Genomic DNA, 18,492 nt, shown 5'->3' on the forward strand with positions numbered 1-18,492 from the left:
TGTGTCGCGGTTACCAATAAATATTATTTTATGTGCCCATCCTGGGCAGAACGATTCTCCACCCCACCCTCCCCTGTAATTTTAATTTGAGATTATTATTTTTTTATTACATTGTGATGACTATTACACTTACAAGGCAATCATACAAAATTCTTAAATCACTCCATGTTGAAATTTTGTTTTTTACTCCTTGTATTGTGTGACCTGTAACAACCAAAAATAAACTGGAATCCTACACATATGATGTACTCTGCAAATCATAATTTTTTATTTATTTCTAATAACTTTTAGTAAGCTGCACTAATTATGCAGACATTCGTATTGCTAAACCTGTATGAGGGGAGGCAGGGGGGGAGTATTTCCCCCAATTTTTTTTAAAAAACGTTTTTAATAATAAATGAGAATGTATATATGTATATGGAAAATCAAATTTAAGTCTTTTTTGTCCTTTAAAAACAGGCATATAATTTGTGTTGATGTAATAAATGAAAAGGCTGGAAATTGCAGTTAAACACACACAACAAAAATAACTTTGGTCCTTTGACATTGCAGATGTCAGGGGGCAGGTAAAAGTGAGATTTTATTCGAACCTGTCCCTCACGGAACAAGTGTCACTGCTGAATTCTTGTGCATGCACTCAGTCGGAGGATCCACTGGTGACGGTTGGGGGATTGACACTTCTAGATGGTGGCAGCTCCACCCAGTGTCTAGAAATGTCAGACATAGGAAATATACTACTTTGACTCAGTTTATTTATTGACTGGGTTTGAATTTCAGTGAAATTCTAACACAGTCAATATGAGTATTTCATAAAGATTATCTATTTTTTCAGAGGGAGAAGACAGTGGCACTTTAAGTGAAAACTAGGTAAATATGTATTCCTGACACCATAGTGCAAGAATCACTGTTTAGGTGTCCTGCTCCCCTTTCCGTGAAGATGAAAATGTTCAAACGTACCTTTTCTCCACAGCCGCACCAGTCTCGCCGTGGCTGACCCCTCCTTCATGGCAGAGATACTCAATCTTAACGATCTCAGCCCACCCAATGCTTTCCCAGCAAACCGCTGGGCCAATCAGCATCCCCTCATAGAGATGCATTGAAACAATGCATCTCTTTGGAGAACGTGAAGACGCTAAACGAAAGCCTTCAGAGTGACTGCTACAAGATGTCTTACTGAGCATCAAGGTAAACACTTCTTTTTTTCTGACAAGGCAGTGTTTACAGTGACAACACTGCAGGGACAGGCTATAGACAACAGAACCACTATATTAAGCTGTAGTGGTTCTCGTGACTATAGTATCCCTTTAAAGGGTTAAATGTATGGAATAAGTAGAGAAACATTAAAAACCCTAGTTAGTGACTGTTCCTGCTTAATAAATCAGGCTGGATATTACTGTATTAACAGCAGACAGATAGGAATAGTGCATTTGATTTCATTCCTTTACATTATGCCTCCACAAGGCATGAGAGGAAGCACGTCATGTAATAGGATGTTACTCAGGCTGTCACTGAGTGATGGGAGCAACAAAGCTTCTTACTTCCCTTCCCAGCCTCCTGTTAGCATAAAAATCAGATACAGGCCGAGCCGACAGCACCAGACACATAGTCAAAAGAAGTGCACGGTACCAAGGAATAACCCAATTCCCACTTTCACGAATAGATGGCTGGTTTAGTTAGAGTGCAGTCTTCAACACTAGAATTACATTTCACATGAGAACTTCCCATACTGTTCAAAGTGATCTCTTCAAACATTCTAAGACCCTTAACTGCAGTGATTATCCACATTCTAATTGTTATTCCTCTTAGTCCCTCGATAGAAATCCTCAACTATTCCCCTTAAACTAATAATCTGGTGGAGGACGATAGAATCTATAAAAACGAATGTCCAATTCAGAGAGAGGCTACTCTGATTCCATGATATTGAGCATTATGGATGTCAAGATAACATTTTGTATATACATTGATCAGCCACAACATTAAAATCCCTGACAGGTGAAGTGAATAACTGATTATATAGCTACAACGGAACCTATCTATGAGTGGGATATATTTTAGGCAACAAGTGAACAGTCAGTTCTTGAATTTCATATGTTGGAAGCAGGAAAAATAGGCAAGTGAAAAGATCTGAGTGATTTTCTCAAAGGACAAATAGTGATGGCAAGATGACTGGGTCAGAGCATCTCCAAAATGGCAAGTATGAGATATGGGTTGCGTTGTGCGGGTGGAGGGAAAGCGGGACCCAATCACTCCATCTTACCCCTCCCTTCCCCATCCTAACCTTTTATTTTTTCCTCCCTGCCAAGGATATAACCATGTCATGCTTCTGACGGTACCTGAATGACCTTAGTGGTTTTTCAGGAGGAAGGGCCAGCCTCCCTCTCTCTTGGAGGATTCCTGGGATGGGAACGGTGAGAGGCAAACAAAGGCTTGGTCCCATTTAGAACACTATCTTATTATAGGCCCCCTTTTATGTTGTAACACACAATACAGACATTGGGATAGTGATAATAGACTGATGGTAAATTGACTTCACTATAAACATACAAAATTAAGCCCTGCGTTCAAACTACTCACCCACTACTCCTGGGCGGCAGCAATGATTACAGTACACATCAGCCTAAAAATATTATATATCACACACACACACATATTAAAGGATCCCATGAGCTGTGGCCTACATAAATATTAAAAGATGTGAGACAACCAGCTGGTCACCTGGCCAAACTGAGCAATCAGGAGAGAAGGGTCTTGGTAAAAGGTGACCGACAACTCAATGGTGAATCTGGATAGGCTTCTGAGCTCATGTGTGGACATGGGAAAATATTATTGCAAACTGGACAGACGCAAGCCTCTCCTCACTGCAAGGCACATGAAAGCAACTAGGATTCTCAGAATATCAGAAACAAGATGTAACTGTTTAAAGTTCCATGTCTGAAGGAAACCAAGCATTTCTCATCCCAATTGTAATTATGATGGTGACAACATCTTGCTTTGGGGATTTTTTTTTAAGTGTCATGGACTGGGAGGACTGAGAAAAAGTTAAACGCCGCAAAATACTGAGATGTCCTTAATGGAAACTTGGCCTGGACCTTAACCCAATTGGAAAACTCTCGAAAGACCTGAAAATTGCTCGCCAAAGACTGTACTCACCTAGCCTGACAAAGCTTGAGAGAATATACAGAGACAAATGGCAGAAACTATTCAAATGCTACCCAGATTTGCATCATACCCCAAAACCACATCAAGGTGGCAGTAAAACTTCAGGCATTTAAAGAAAAGTGTGGCAGTTAGAAAGAATAGTAGAGGGCAGCTAAAATAATTATTTTTCTTTAATGTTATTGTGAATAATAACAGAGTCAATAACTAAGAAAGTGGATTCTAAAGCAGTGCTGGAACAATGCTATATGGAACAGTATTGGAACAAAGCAGTACTGGTGCAATACTATACTGTATACCTACTTTTGGACCACACTGTATGTATACATGCATACATACCAAGTCATTAGTATGCACTGCAATTGCTTTTCTTTAGGTTTGCAGTTTTAGACATAAAATTCTGTATAGTGAGGAAGATACTTTTACTTATATAAAACTATTGGAGGTGGGAGCAAAAAAATGGGTCGCAAGAGAATACTGAGAACGGGCAGCAGCTGAAATAGCCTGCCCTTCGGTCGGTCCCCGCTCAGATGTCAAGCTGGTTTAAGCTCATGTTGTGCCATTACAGAGAGAACATATCTAAACATATCAGACTGGTGCCACCCATACGGGCAGTCCAGATCCGAAATGCCAGCAAGTTCCCTCTGCACGAGAGATACAGCAACCCCAGACGATCGATTCAGCCTTGTTAGGCATCATCAGTGAGACATAGCTTATATCTCTCTAGGCACCGTGAGCAAGGGGTCCACGTCTGGATTACCCTTTAAACTTTTGGAGGTGGGAGGGAAACATATAGTCACACCTAAGCAGCACTAAGAAATGTTGTTCTGCATCTGGCTTTCAAAGATTATCATGCAGGCTGGTGAAGATCATGAAAGATATTTATAAAAAAAAAAAAAAAATATCTGAATCAGTGAGCTGGTAACGACCACATCTATTTATGCCAGCTAGGATATGGAAGGCAGATGCACCGAAAGTGCATCACTCTTGATTGCATCACCATCAAGAAGCGCACCAGGTGATACCAGGATGCGCGTCTGAGACGGACGATGGGGGAACAACAAAAATGGCGCAATATTTAACTTTCAGACTCCATACTTGGATACAGAGGAATAGAATGGACTGACATGTACCTGATAAAAGACTAACTTTGTCAAAACATGTTGTGCTTACTAGCTTTTTATATGCTACGTTTTATTTTATCTTGCTACGGTTTTAAATTATTAAAGTCTACCTGTTTATACGAGTCTTTGAGTTCCTTTTTGTTCAGACTGTGGAGGCAGAAGAGGTTGGTGAGGCTACATAAAAGACCAAATACAATATGATCTCAGCCAGAGCGTGCTATATGAGGCTCTGGGAAATGTGAGCGGTTCTGTGCCATTTCTAATTAATCACAAAAAATACTTTACCATGAGAGTGTTATATTTTAGGCTTCTTATACAGATTTAAGCTGCTATGTTTAATCAGCTTTCAATCTAAACTTGTCTGTATAAGTATCACAGTTTGTTTTCATGGTGATATTTATTTATGCTCCGTGATTGCACCCTCTATTTTATTCTTTAAATGTGAGCCTAGGTGGGTAATCATTGGCAATAGGGATAGTTGCAACAATAGTCTAGCGTGTTTGTTATATTGTTCATCTATTTACAAGCTGCACAGTTGGTTACATACAACAAGGTGTAACTAGTGACCAGAGTCCCTTTGAGAAGGAACAAAGAAAAAAAAGTTCTAAAAAGTGTATTGTGCTTGTCCCCTACAGGCATGCCTCATTTTATGTAAGTGAGCTGCTTTTACTTACAAAATCAAAAATGTATTTTCCAGGCCAGCTAGTCAGATTTCCTAGTAGCAGCGACGCAAGTCTCTCCTTCACTTTTTCATGTGTACACATGTACTGCGGATAATCATCCAAAAAAGCCAACACCCAGACACACTAACTTTTCAAAACATAGACCCTACCCTCTCCTGCCACCCAGATAGCATGTTAAGTGAGCTTCTTCAGTGTGTGTGTGTGTGTGTGTGTGTGTGTATGGATGGATGGATGGATGTATAGGGGGGGGGAGGGGGGAAAGAGAAACTGCATCACAGCATATATGAACTCATTGACATAACAGAATTTATGCATACTAGGTTCTCATTTGTATTGCATCTTTGAGAAGATTCAGCACAATCGGAATGGTCAAAAAGTGAGATTTTTTTTTTTTTTTACATGCACCATTGAAATTGAATACACCAAACACAAACTGGACTACACTGTGCTTTAAGTATGTACCAAGCAAATGTATATGAATTGTGTACTGACATAATGGTTAGTGCAGTACACTCAAAGATGGTATCTCAACACACAAAAGCAGGTGCGCAGAACTATTTAACTATTTTTATAAATTTATTTTTTAAACCATTTTGGATGAAACAGTTTACAAGCAAATTTAAAAACTTAAACATACATGATATCACCACGACACAAACAGACCGGGAACGACACAGCACAACAACAAAGAAAATGTATGTGATAGTGTACCGTACCCCCCACCTTCTCTACTTTTTGTACCCCACTCCCACCCCTAGATAATGACTAAAATTGTATTAAAATGAAAAGCTTGTTAAACTGTTATGACAACACATGTAATAACCAAGCTCCTCCCGAGTTTTTCTTTCTGTACCCCAACTCATACCACCTAATGTAATATTGTAACTTTTTTTTTTTTTATATTTACATTTTTATTGAATTTCATGCAATATAGCAGATATTCACTTCAGGGTATAGTTTTCCAATTTGACAAATTCACAGCATTTGATAAGACATATTCCAACAATTGATAATACTTATTCCAACATTTGATAAGACATATTACAATTAACACGGGTTTAGATATATTTTAAAACATCTTAATTGGCGTATAACTGGGCTCTATTTCTGTGCCTCACAAGTCATCTAGAACAAGGCGCTAGATCTGTGGATGCCTGTGTTAACCTCAGGTGGTAACCTGGACATGTATGTTTCTTTGTGTGGTCTCGTGGTTGGCTAGTAGGTATGTGAGTGTGTACGTGCATGGGTGTGTGCTTCTAACTGGAGTATTGCTGCAGCGCGGAAAGCATTTAATTATATTATAGGTGTCCCCTGAGTTGTGTTAGAGTTTGGCTTAGTAACGTTCACATTTTGCAGGCTCCCAGTCTATATATATTGGTCCCGGCTCGTAGTTTGCCTTCCCCAGTACGCCGCTTCTCCTTTTCTTTGCAGCTGTTCATGTTCACTTCGGTCGGTGTGGCTTCTTTGACTAGGTTCTGGAGTACTGTCTCAGGGTCATCCGCTGAGGTGATTATGGTGGATGTTCCTCCATTTGTTACAATCAACGCTCCGTCTGCTCCCCATCTGTACCGCATTGATTTGTCTCTTAGTTGTTATGCCACTGGAGCCAGTTTCCTTCTTTCCAGCAGTGCAGTGAAGGGAATGTCGTTGAAGAATGAGATGACGGCTCCGTCCAACTCCGCACCCCTTAGCTCTCTGGAGCGGGCCATGATGGCTGTTCTGACAGCCGTGTCCCTGGTTACTAGTATTGCGTCTCTCGGGGCTTCTTCTGGGGCTGTCGTTGCCTTCCTCACTCTGAAAACAGTGAGTATCATTCCAGGGTCTGCTTCCCCTGCGATGCCTATAGCTGTCAGTAGCCGGCGGGAGTATGGTAGCAGCTGCTCCCCCTTCACCTCTTCAGGTATACCCCGCAGGCGTATGTTGCGGCGCCTGTGTCGGGTTTCCAGGGAAGCAACCGTGCGGGACAGATTCTGGACCTGCAGCGTGAGAGTGCAGACTTTGGTTTCGGTAGTTTGCAGCCGGGATTCTTTTGCCGCGTCTCTTCTCTCTACTTCTTGTAGCTTTGACCGCATGTCCCCCATGTCTCGTCGGATTTCCTGGAGATCCGTCCTCCACGTTCTGCGCATCTCCAGAAGCATTTGCTTTATATCTCCTCTGGTCGCTGGGGCCTGGTCACCCTCCGAGTCTTCTGCCCCATCAGAATCACCTTGTCTAGAGGATGTAAGTTCAGTTTCTTCTTCCTCCAGGGATTCCTCCGAGGTCTCGACTTGGCGGATCTCCGCGGGCGCCATTTTGGAGGGCGCCGGCGGTGTAGGCCGCCCAAATGCCAGCCTTATATCTTTGGTGTTGGAGGTGCCTGGTCCCTGAGGTTTGCATTTTTTGCGCCCCATGTTATATTTGGTGGGGTGAGGTTGTGGGTGGTCCGCTTCGGTAATTCTGTCAATGGTTTTTTGGGTTTAATTCTCTGGGTGAAGCAGAGCGCCGCAGAAACACGTCTTTTCAGTCTCGTGGTTGGCCACGCCCCCCGTAATATTGTAACTTTAAAGCAACGCTGTTGTATTAGCAGTCTGAAAGTATCCCCACTGCAAAGTCTAATTCGAATACTTACTAATTTTGCTTGGATACATTGGTACTACATGTTAAAATGGCGCTACTGTAATGTATAATTCTGTCATGCATAATAATTTTCTAAAATGTGCAGTCTACTCGAAGCCACATATGTAACCTTTTGAGTAACTCACGCACTTATTCATACTGTTGTGGCATTGTTTGAGGCTCTGTTATTCTTTGCACACACAAAATAAAGAATTTATAAAAACATACATGATATTGGTATACAATGTGCTAGGAAGTTGTATACTTAGGGGTTATTCCAAGCACCATGATTACTGCATGGTTTTCCCCATTACTGGGGACCCAAGTCAAGGTACTCCTAGCATCATATAACCACTTCAGCACTTTAACATTTTAATATTTAAGAACTTGTTAAAGGGACATGCTAAGCAAGAACCACTACTTTGTGTTGGAGGGACGGTGTGTGTTGAGGGGGGTGATTAGACCACTTCTCTCTGTCTATCAATGGCCCAAGTCAAATGTTCACTTTTACATCAGCAGTGGGGCCTCCATTAAAGCGCCAGGAGAACCACATGTTTTTGACAACATGGTAGAAAATGTCTTGACACAAAAGTGGAGTGGAGGAAAAGGGGACAAGTTCTCTCAAAGTGCAGCTTTACAAAAAAAAAAAAAATTGTGCCACTAATTTGTTGTAGGTGATTACAAAAAAGTAATTATATGTAAAGAATAAAGAAAAAAAATCTCCCAAAAGCCAACATATGGGAGATCTAGATCTGCAAGTGAAAATAAAAGAAGTAATATATGTGTGAAAGTAAGTGAGAAGGAATTTAATTAGATAAGCAGATAAGTACACATGACAGTGATTCACAAAGATGAGGAGTGATACAGTAACAGGGATCAAAAGTTGAAAGGGATGAAGTTAAAATATTTTTACTCCTCTAAATAAGTGAAAGCAAGAAATATATGAATTCAAAACCCACACACTAATAACACTAGAGTTAACCTTGTTTTAATCTCCTTTCTGTGTACTAACAGACTCAAATACAAGACAGATGGCCTCTTGAATCACTTTGCCACTACAGTAAAAGCAGAGCATTCATCTGCCTCTTAAACATTATGGAAAGTCATGCCGCTTGCTGCTGGGTGATCGAAGGCTGTGACACCAACCAAGAGAGGTCGCTATGCCATACTGCATACTTAACACGAGAGGGAACAAAAAAAAAAAAAAAAGATATATAATGGGCTAAATTGAAGGATCCCTGGATGCTCAGTCTGACATCCCCAACAATAGACAGACTAGATAGACACCCAGACATATAATAAAACCATGTCTAAGCTATAAAAAATTTAAAATAAAAATGTAATTATATATTTATTATAATCTGAAATGGGAACAATAACTAACACAGGCTCTCCAACAGATAGATTGTCGATAATGAAGGAAGTGCCATGATAATTGATCACTGATACACTGCGAATGGCTTGCTACACAGCAGGTGAGAGCCATGCGTAAAAGACAAATTGCCCTTCTTCCAGTGAAATGTGTGGGATGGGGGTTGTCTATCTCAAAGCATTCATAAATAACATTGCTGGTTCCAAAGTTAAAGGATTCTTATTAAACAAATACTCCAAGCACAGTAACCGGTAACACTCACTCCACCACCACAACCGTAAGTAGTTAAAGCTCTGTAGGTTTAACTGCTCAACTATGGACCGTCAGGCACCGCTCCTCACAACCACGACTTCTGATAGAGAGCAGGAAAGTCCTAAGCATTTTCAATGATGAGCTTTGCCCTGCAATGGGGATAACTCATTGGCAGAGAGCGTGCACTGATCACGGTCAGCCAATGAGCCAAGTCCTAGCAGTAGGAATGGCAGCTGGTTGACCTCAAGTAAGAATTTAAGTCATTCTAAAAGTGTTTGACTACTTACAATAGGGGAGCACTAAGACACTCCTGGCACCATAACCACTACATTGCAATGTGACCATGAACAATGTCGTCCATCTTTCAGCATTTTCATCACAAGCCATATATAAATAAAAATAAATAAACCCAGATTGAATCATACGTTTTATTGATATGGATATTAAGTAACAATACATCCTATAATAGCTCATTCTACAATTCAAACAGGTGGCCTTCTGAACCTTTTGTTTCATTTAACTTGCAGGCCTATATAAAAGAAGCATCCTTTCTATATACAAAGAGTCATTGTCCCTGCAAAAGACCAGGTCTTAAAAGGCAAAAAGAGAAATTCTCAAAAAGAGGCAAAACAAAAAAGGGAAAAAAAAAACACAAAAAGATTCTCAATATTGTCCTAAAGAATAAACAAACAGGGAATCTTATGTGAGCCTCAGCAAAACAAAAAGAAAGACGCAATAACGGTGAATTCAAAGAAGGCCTTGCTTGAGCAGTTCCCAATCATGTGAATGAGAAAACACAAGCAGCAGTTAGACAGACATTGGCTATCAGTCAAATGAGAAATTACTAACAGGATTATTTCCGAAAATTAGAATTGAAAGAAACATTAAAGCGTTGGGTATACAAAAGTGTATTCCTACCGCTAGAGTGTCCCCCTGCCATAAACCTATTGTCGTTGTAGCCAAACACAGGCATGACGGAGAAATGCAATTCAAATCTGAGCCAGCTCTGAGAGAGACTACAGTGCACAATGAGGTTTACAGAACTGTTAGAGCATCTAATAAACCAGGGCTTGACAAATCCCAGACACCCAAGGGATTTGTGAGCCCATTCAGGCCTTAGTTGACCGGCTGCCTGAGAACAGAGGCAGGTGCGGTTCATGGAGAGCTATGTGAGGCAAGCAGGCTGGGCTCATGGAGAGCTGAGGGAGGCTGGCTGGCGGCTGGGCTGGGTTTACGGAGAGCTGAGGGAAACATGCTGGCGGGTGGTCGAATGAGCGCAGAGGTGTTGAGGGAGCGGTCATCTCCCTGCTCTGCTCCCTCGCACGCCCTCCAGTGATGCCGGGAACCAGAATATGACGTTAGTCCGGCACCACATCACTAAACATCCAAGAGGGAAAGGACAGCAGCCACACTGGACCCAAGAGAAACTGATACACTTCAGCTCTCCCAAACTTAGGTAGGTTGTGTGGACACATTAAAACAAAACAAATCATTTGCGAGTGTTGGAGAGGGGGAGGGGTGTTGACCATGCCCCCTCCAATTACATGGGAAAGGTGTTTTTACTCACCTTTTTTCCTACACCATGGTGGTGATACCGTCACTTTGCAAACCTCCATGGCTGAGATCATCAATCTTAATCTCAGCCAATCCAATGCTTCTCCATAGCAAAGCATTGGGAGACTATTGCGCATGCATGGCAAAACACCACGCCAATCAACTTGAATCAATGCATCCCTATGGGGAGCATTAACATAGGTGCTGCGCACTGTGCAGCAAGGAAGCACCTCTAGAGGCCATCTGATTGATTGTCACTAAAGGAGACACTAGGCAGCAACACAAACACTGCCTTTCTTCTGGAAAGGCAATGTTTACATTGAAAAGTGTGCAGGGACATGATATAGACCTCAGAACAACAATATTAAGCTGTAAAGGCTCCTGTGACTATAGTGTCACTTTAAGAATTGTATTTCTCACGTTTAAAAACCTATCATCGTTCGTCTTGGTGGTCGGGGGGCTCTTGGGAAAGAAAGCCTTGTAATTTTGACAGAGAAACCCCATGCAAGGTGCAATTCATAAAAGAGGTGTGTGGCAGGAATAAAGTGAGTTGTACTCCCTCCCCCTCCCCCCCCCCCCCAAAAAAAAACAAACTAGCTCATAACTTTTTTTAGCTGGCTCCTAGATTGCAAGCAAATTTGTCAAGCCCTGTAATAAACCGATATAGTGTATACAATGCATCTATAATGCAATATTCTGTGTTAGTTCTTCGATAAATATTCTATGCAAGCATAAGTGTTATTTTACAGTTCAGAGTAAATTATATAAAAAGAATGTGTTACTATGTTTCGATCTTTGTTGACAGAGCAACGTATTCGTACAACAAGGTGTGCCAACTGACTTACGTATTTAGTGACTGGAGTCAGAACAGAACCATGACAAAGAAGCATACAGAGAGCCCAAACTTAAAGCCACATTGTCACTGGTGGCATTTTGTATTTTTCTAAACAAGAAACAAAACAAAAAATATATACAGCCATGGTAACAGACCTGCTTCCACAATAGCACCTGGAGAGGGGAGATATACTTACTTGAAACTCTCCCTCCTTGGGGATGAGTGACATCTCATGAAAAAGAACAAGAAGTTGCGATAAAAGTAGTATGCAGCTTCACTTCTCAGCACATTCTGCTATGAACTGGATAGTCCACAAGACAAAGCAACCTCTATCTTGTCTTATGCCCAGCGGTGTATTAACCGCAAGCTGACAAGGCATTTGCCTTGGGCGGCACTTTCAGAGGGGCAGCTTTTTCTGTGGTAAAAGCAAGTCTTATGGCTTGCCTGGTGTGTGTATTTGAGTTTAACATTGCATTAACACACACATACATACATACACAAATTAATCATATAAGTATCAAACTTACATAAGGCAGGTACGCGCCTGAAAGAAAAAAAAATACACCTATAATCAAACATAGTATAATTTCTTGTACTTTACAATCAAATGACAAAACCTGATTAGCATCTTACAGCAGCGCACCACCTGATTGAGTTTACATGAGTATATACACAACAAACAAATATTAAAATACATCTTTCTGCAAATATAAAGTTGTGATAAAGTAAGCCTTGTGGCATTGGTTTGTTCTGAAGCCAAATACAAAATTAAACAAGGTGATGGTTTACTGGGCACTGCTCATGTTTGCCAACTACATTTCCCACATGCCCAAGCCGCCCTCAGCCACGATCAATGTCACTATCTTAACTAGCTGATCGTCATGGGGAATGCATTTAACAAACATCTTCAGAATTATGATTAGCAACCACTGAAATAAGGCTCAAGCATGTATCGGGGGTTCCTAACAGGGTTAATACCAAAGTACAGAATTGAAACAGTTTACCAAAAATATAAAATTAATAAATTCACAACAGCTGCATGTCTTCCATGGCTCAATAATCATAAAAAAAAAAAAAACACAATCAGTATAAACATAATAAAATTAATAGGTTTGCTCCTCAAATCACAAATTGTTTTAGACATTGTGAGACTACAAAGATGGAATTATTCAAGGTTTGCTGCCATGCTTTTATATACCAAGTTAAGTCTAAATAGTATAGTATTTTTATTTATCTTTAAATCTAGTGCCTCAATATTGACTTGTGGTTTTGCGCAGGTTTACATGCCTTTTAGTTGTGGTTGTCTGCAGAGATTGCGGATGTTACAGCATTTTATAGTTATTTACCTGCATTCATATTAATAAGTGGAAAGTGTGGTGGCAACAAAGGGGGGGGAAACAAACAGTACAACAGGAATCTAATAAGACAATCTATTGTATATGTTCAGTCTACGTTAATGGAAAAATTCACATAAAAAGGAAAGAAAACAATAAATAAATAAAAATTTGCCATTTGAAAACAAATCCCTGATCTTTGGTTTTCCTCAGCTGCTTATGAAATCGCACAGAATGTTCTCTGTCAATTTAGGCCTTGCCAAACAAAAAGGATTACGGACAGAGGAAAATCGACAAAACAAGAATTCACAAGGATGCTACAAATTATGGACCAAAATATCCGATCTAGAAAAAAAAATATTCCAAGTCAGCTTTATTTTGGTCTACAATTTAAAATTCTGTTGTCAAGGCCTGGATCATATAATAACCTCATTCAAGTCCCCACTTGTTTTGACATCATGAATGCATGTTTAGTCATTTCTCATTGAAGTCGATGAAGAAAAAATGCATTCTCAGTGTCACTGAAATGGACAGGGGATTAATGAATGAGAACCACTTGCCCACGATTCATCGGCTTTAGCTCAGTGGATTCCCTTCAGAAGCAGTTCTTACTTGTTTTCTCTAAACTCGCAGATCTATACAGCATCTTTGCAGTTCTTGCCGTCTTCAATAAGAAGAGATTTAACAGTAATAGCACATCCCTGCTAAATGTCTGAACACAATCTTGAAATTGAAGACTGCAAGGTGAAACTGTGGCTCAAGAGACCTTTGCAAAAACACATCTGGAATCACGTTAGGACACAGGCAGAATGATATACCTGAAAATGAAAGAAATCCTATATTTTCTCCATAGCAAAACAGTGTCATTTGCAAACCTCCAAATACAGTACATTATAAAATTTGTGAAAATTGCAACATTTTCCCAAGGATTGCAATCTGAATATTTACTAAAAAGCAGTTCCGAAGTTAATTCAGGGAACTGCATCATATCATCTTACTAGCAAAACTAAAGTTTGACATATCACAGAGAAATTGTACACCAAACCTTTAGAAACAATCTGTTTTTATGAGTACTACAAAAACTTGTAAAGTAGGAGGCACATTTGGAGCTTTGTTTGTCCCTACAGCCTTACTTTTTGCCTACAAATGTCTGCACGCAGGCTCCCTTCATCCTAAAGCTGGCCCTAGCTCCATCAAATGCGAGTGGAAAATCCTCCTTTTTATTTACTTTTATCTTGGAGCTACAATATTTCACTATTGGCAGTTTCTCTGTACTTTTTTATCTTCACATATACGGATCATCTACAACCCGGACGGATCAACTCCTGAGGATTGTACACACATCCTATCCATATATTAGTGAGACTGATTTTTATTGACTTTATTTTATATATTTTTATCCATTTGATTTGCACTGAATATTTGGACGGACTTTGTTTTCAATTTTTATATTTAAATATTTTATATATATTATTGCATAGAAATAACCCTATTCAGGTCCTACTACTTGCTGTTTATATACTCCAACCTATAGGTAAAGGTTTTATGGTACATATTCTTCTACTAACAGCGCAGCCCTTAACCCCTTTTTCTTTTCACATTTAAACTACAGATACTAATTGTATAGTCATAGAAAAATGTTGCTCTACTACAATCTGTAGCAGAGACAGACAAGAGAAACATATGTTATTTTATTTTTGTGAACATTGATATCCAAAAGTTAGAGGAGAAAATCCAGGAACCAAAGCTAGCAAACTAGTAATTTTAAGGAAAAAACTGTTCAGATGCACCTAATTGATGGCTCCTAAAAACACAATTAGATCAAGTTTGTTTTACAAACATGCTTCAATTTCTAGATTACAGTTTCAACAGAATCTATAAGCACAATATGTGAATTGAAGTGGTCATGGTGCCTGGAGTCTGTATGTGCAGCAATGGGGTATGTGCAGCAAAATATGCACACAGTTGTATTTATTTGTTGATAATGGGCAGTTGATGCTTTCACACAACTAATGGTATCGACAAAGCACAACCTTGGGCAGAGAGGATGCTTGGAACCCACTGGGGTCTCAGGTAACAGTATAAACCATTCCAAAACGGTTTGCCTCATTATATGGTAACGGGGCCAGGGTACCACTTACATCTTAACCACTGCAGCAGACTGAAGTGATGATGATGGCTGGACCAGCTTTTTAAAAAAAAAATTAAAAGGAACACTGTAGGCACTTTAACAACATCAATAAGATGACGCTTCAAGCCACACCTCCAAGTCCTCTAGGTATGTGGGTCAGGAATCCTACTTCTTGGTTCTCATACCACATCATACTAAAAAGAAATATGGAGAATAGGCTTCACAAGGTATGTATGTAATATTAATCTATTTTAGTAAAGCCACTGAGAGCTCTGAGGCATAGAAAATAACACAATAAACACATCATACTGTGATGGCAAACGTGCATGTGCAGTACCGTCATGGTCGGACATCGAGAATCATTGAATACAATGATTCTCTATGAAGGAATTGTAGGTGCATACCGGCAAGTTCCCCAAATGTGCTTCTATAAGGAGAGTTGGATTGGCCCATCATGCTAGGATGACGCAACCCAAGGTAGACTCAGCACTGGAGAAAAGGTGAATATTTATTTATATTTTGTTCTTTTTAATTTTACCCTGGGAAGGAACTACCGTAATTGAGAAGGGGCATTAGGGCTGTAGCTCTAGGAATACAGTGTTCATTTAAAATACCTTTGCAGCCAAAAGTGTGACTCCACATCTGCCAGCTTTATTAGCCAGACCAGATCAAGAGTTCTGGGCTGGCTACTGCTAATTCTGAGGATATTGGACGTCTCTTAGCACGCATAGCTTGTTGGTTACAGGCACCCAATGGTGGCATGCAGGGCACGACTACTACAACATGCTGTAGTGGTTATGGTTCTTTGAGTGTTCATTCAATATACAATCGCTGCATGGCTTACTTCCAACTGAAATTATGTTACTTGTAACAGATATCCAGAAAATGTGATTATTGGATCACCATGGCAATCGGATTTATGTGCATAACTTAAAAATTGCTTCTTTACTGCTGTAAGTAGTAGGATATTAGAGGTACAAAGCATACAGAACTCTCAAGTACTGAAATATTCATTTGGGCTTATTTGAAGTAGGTTCCAGAGCAGCTGCTGTAGACATCGGTGCTGGTTTCAAAATGAGGAAAAGAAGAATCTTGTAAATAAAAACTAATTAGAAAACACATTAGGGCTGTCACAAGATGCGTATGTATTGGACCAATGATAGGCAAACATTGACATGCTTCAATACTCTGGGATTTCCATCTATATTTACATTCTTCCTATAGCGTTAAAGAGAAACAGTCAGAAGGAACGAAAACAGAAAGTAAATACACTGGCTAACCAATGAAAATAGATCATCCAAAATAGCTGAGACAGGGACCAAAACAGGAATTGAAGATTTTTTACAAACTACCCTCAATACACCACAACACCGTTTTAAAAAGTGCCACGTTTTTGCATAAACCAATTTTGTCATTTAATATCCAACAAATACATGCCAAGTACAACATAGCACACTTATTTAAACAGTAAAACGCCCCATTCTTCTCCACAATCACATTACACAGTATTTTGGATTTTAGTCAACTATACAAGTTAAGTCCCAAATCTAAAAGCTTAATTTATGTAACAAGAGACAAATACATAAACATACATATCTTGCTCACCAATAATAATAATAATAAAAAAAATAAAAACTGCTTGAAAAACAAATTTTACTGTATTGAATTCTTGTGCTTTCCTACAATCCAAAAAACTCCTAATAATGAAATATATAAGTGAAACAAAAAAAAAATGATTTGTCTGCAAGTTCATGACCTTCAGCGTAAATATATATACACGATTCTTTTAGTCTAAATTATAAGTTGTAGGGAATTAAAGTGAAATTAAACATTTCAGGCCTAAATATCTAAACTGAAAACATATTTGCCTTGGTGATATTTCCCCCCCTCCCCCTAGTTATACTATTTGAGCCTAAAATATGATGATATTCTCTTTGCTCTCAGACAATTCATCCTTTAGTGAATAACCCTGTTAGTAGTATTCATTAACCAGCACACAAAGACCTACAATGACTGGGAGAATGGGTATCTGAGGGCATTATTGGGCTATACATTGGAGGCATTAAACAAAGGGGAATCCCCCATCTAACAAGAAGACTAAATTAATTTATCAAAATACAGGGCAATAAATAATCCCTGCAAGGTGTGTATAATAAGATATTAATAGGATACAGTATAATATATTTGTTATATGACCCCAGCCTCACTAGATGGAAGGGACCTGCTGATGGTTACAGGTTAGTAATAATGAGATCCTCCATTTACTGAATGAATAATGTAAATAATAAACATGCTGTCTGTTGGAAAGTTGACATTAGGTCTCAGCACCCGCCAGACACCGGCCATGATAGAAGCAGAGGGCACTGGGGACAACAGGGAGCAATTATCTGGAAACAGGAAGGAGCAGGTAGGTCCCCTGTGAGCCAGAGGGCAACTTACCGCCAGGAGAGAGGGAGGGAGGGCACGGTGCCCCGGCTGATGATGGCGTCTCCGATGACGGACGCAGCACACTCACGCACAAGATGCTCGCCGGTGACACTGGCCGCGAACACGCACGGTTTCGGCGCGACGTCAGAGCCACACCTCCCCCCAGCCAATCAGCGCGCGCCTCTGAAGAGGTGTGACAGTCCAGCGAGCCCGTGCCCATTCTCCTGCTGTCAATTGAGGCCGATTGAGAGGTCGATCGCGATTGGCCAGGCTGTAGTGGCGCGTTGGGAGATGGGGGGTGTGGCTTGGGAATGGGGCGGGGACAGGGTTACTCCAGGTCACATTGAGGAATGTGTTATAAATTGCTCTTGTGGTTGTACAGCGGCCACTTGTCCCAATGTAATGCAAATTACCGGTATACTAATGTAAAGAGGTCTTTACTCACATGGCTTCCACAAGGCCAGAAATAGCAGGGAAGCTGTAAGGGGAATTTCAAGCTAAAATAGATGAGATGGAGAATTTTAACAATTTGGCTCCTCAATTCTAAATTCTAACAATTCTCCCGAATTCTAAATTTAATGAATAAACCCTATAATTGTTTTACATTGGTCATAAAATTGCTTCCCAACTCATTACTGTGGGGCACTCTTGGTTGTGGCTGGAACAACCAATGACCCACAATAGATTGTTTACTGTAGCAGCATTGCCTTTCCCAATGCAATGGAAACCTCCGTAATAAAGAAAAGAGTGTAATTTAAGGGGTAGCTCTCATTTGTCTGTATACATTATTGCAGTATATACCAGGGTTAATAACATTGTGGAGGTATGTAAAAAAGCGTATCTAAGCTGCATATCCGCATTGTGGACAACTCATCAAGCCTTGGGAATGCTCATGGTATCGATGCGGAAATGCCATAGGAGCGCATGTGCTCTCTTCCATTCCTTCAGCAGTGCCAAACACGGGCATGTACCATGTGTACAGCACTGCAGGGTTAATTTCATTTACTTGACATACCCGTTTGCCAGCAC

The 18,492-nt window shown here is 40.1% G+C and overlaps 1 protein-coding gene across 2 annotated transcripts in view; it reads right to left on the reverse strand.

Moving 5' to 3' along the window:
* Positions 1 to 17,672, reverse strand: part of ACSL3 (acyl-CoA synthetase long chain family member 3) — a 71,078-nt gene extending 53,406 nt beyond the window's left edge. Inside the window, exon 1 of one of the 2 annotated variants that reach the window (XM_063442451.1) lies at positions 17,476 to 17,672. The gene's annotated coding sequence lies outside the window, so the exon portion shown is untranslated. Of the gene's footprint in view, positions 1 to 17,471 lie in introns of both variants that reach the window. The other variant, XM_063442452.1, reaches the window with a different exon arrangement.
* Between the last annotated feature and the right edge of the window lie 820 nt (positions 17,673 to 18,492).

Source organism: Pelobates fuscus, chromosome 2 (genome assembly GCF_036172605.1).
Source record: "Pelobates fuscus isolate aPelFus1 chromosome 2, aPelFus1.pri, whole genome shotgun sequence".
Taxonomy (NCBI): domain Eukaryota; kingdom Metazoa; phylum Chordata; class Amphibia; order Anura; family Pelobatidae; genus Pelobates; species Pelobates fuscus.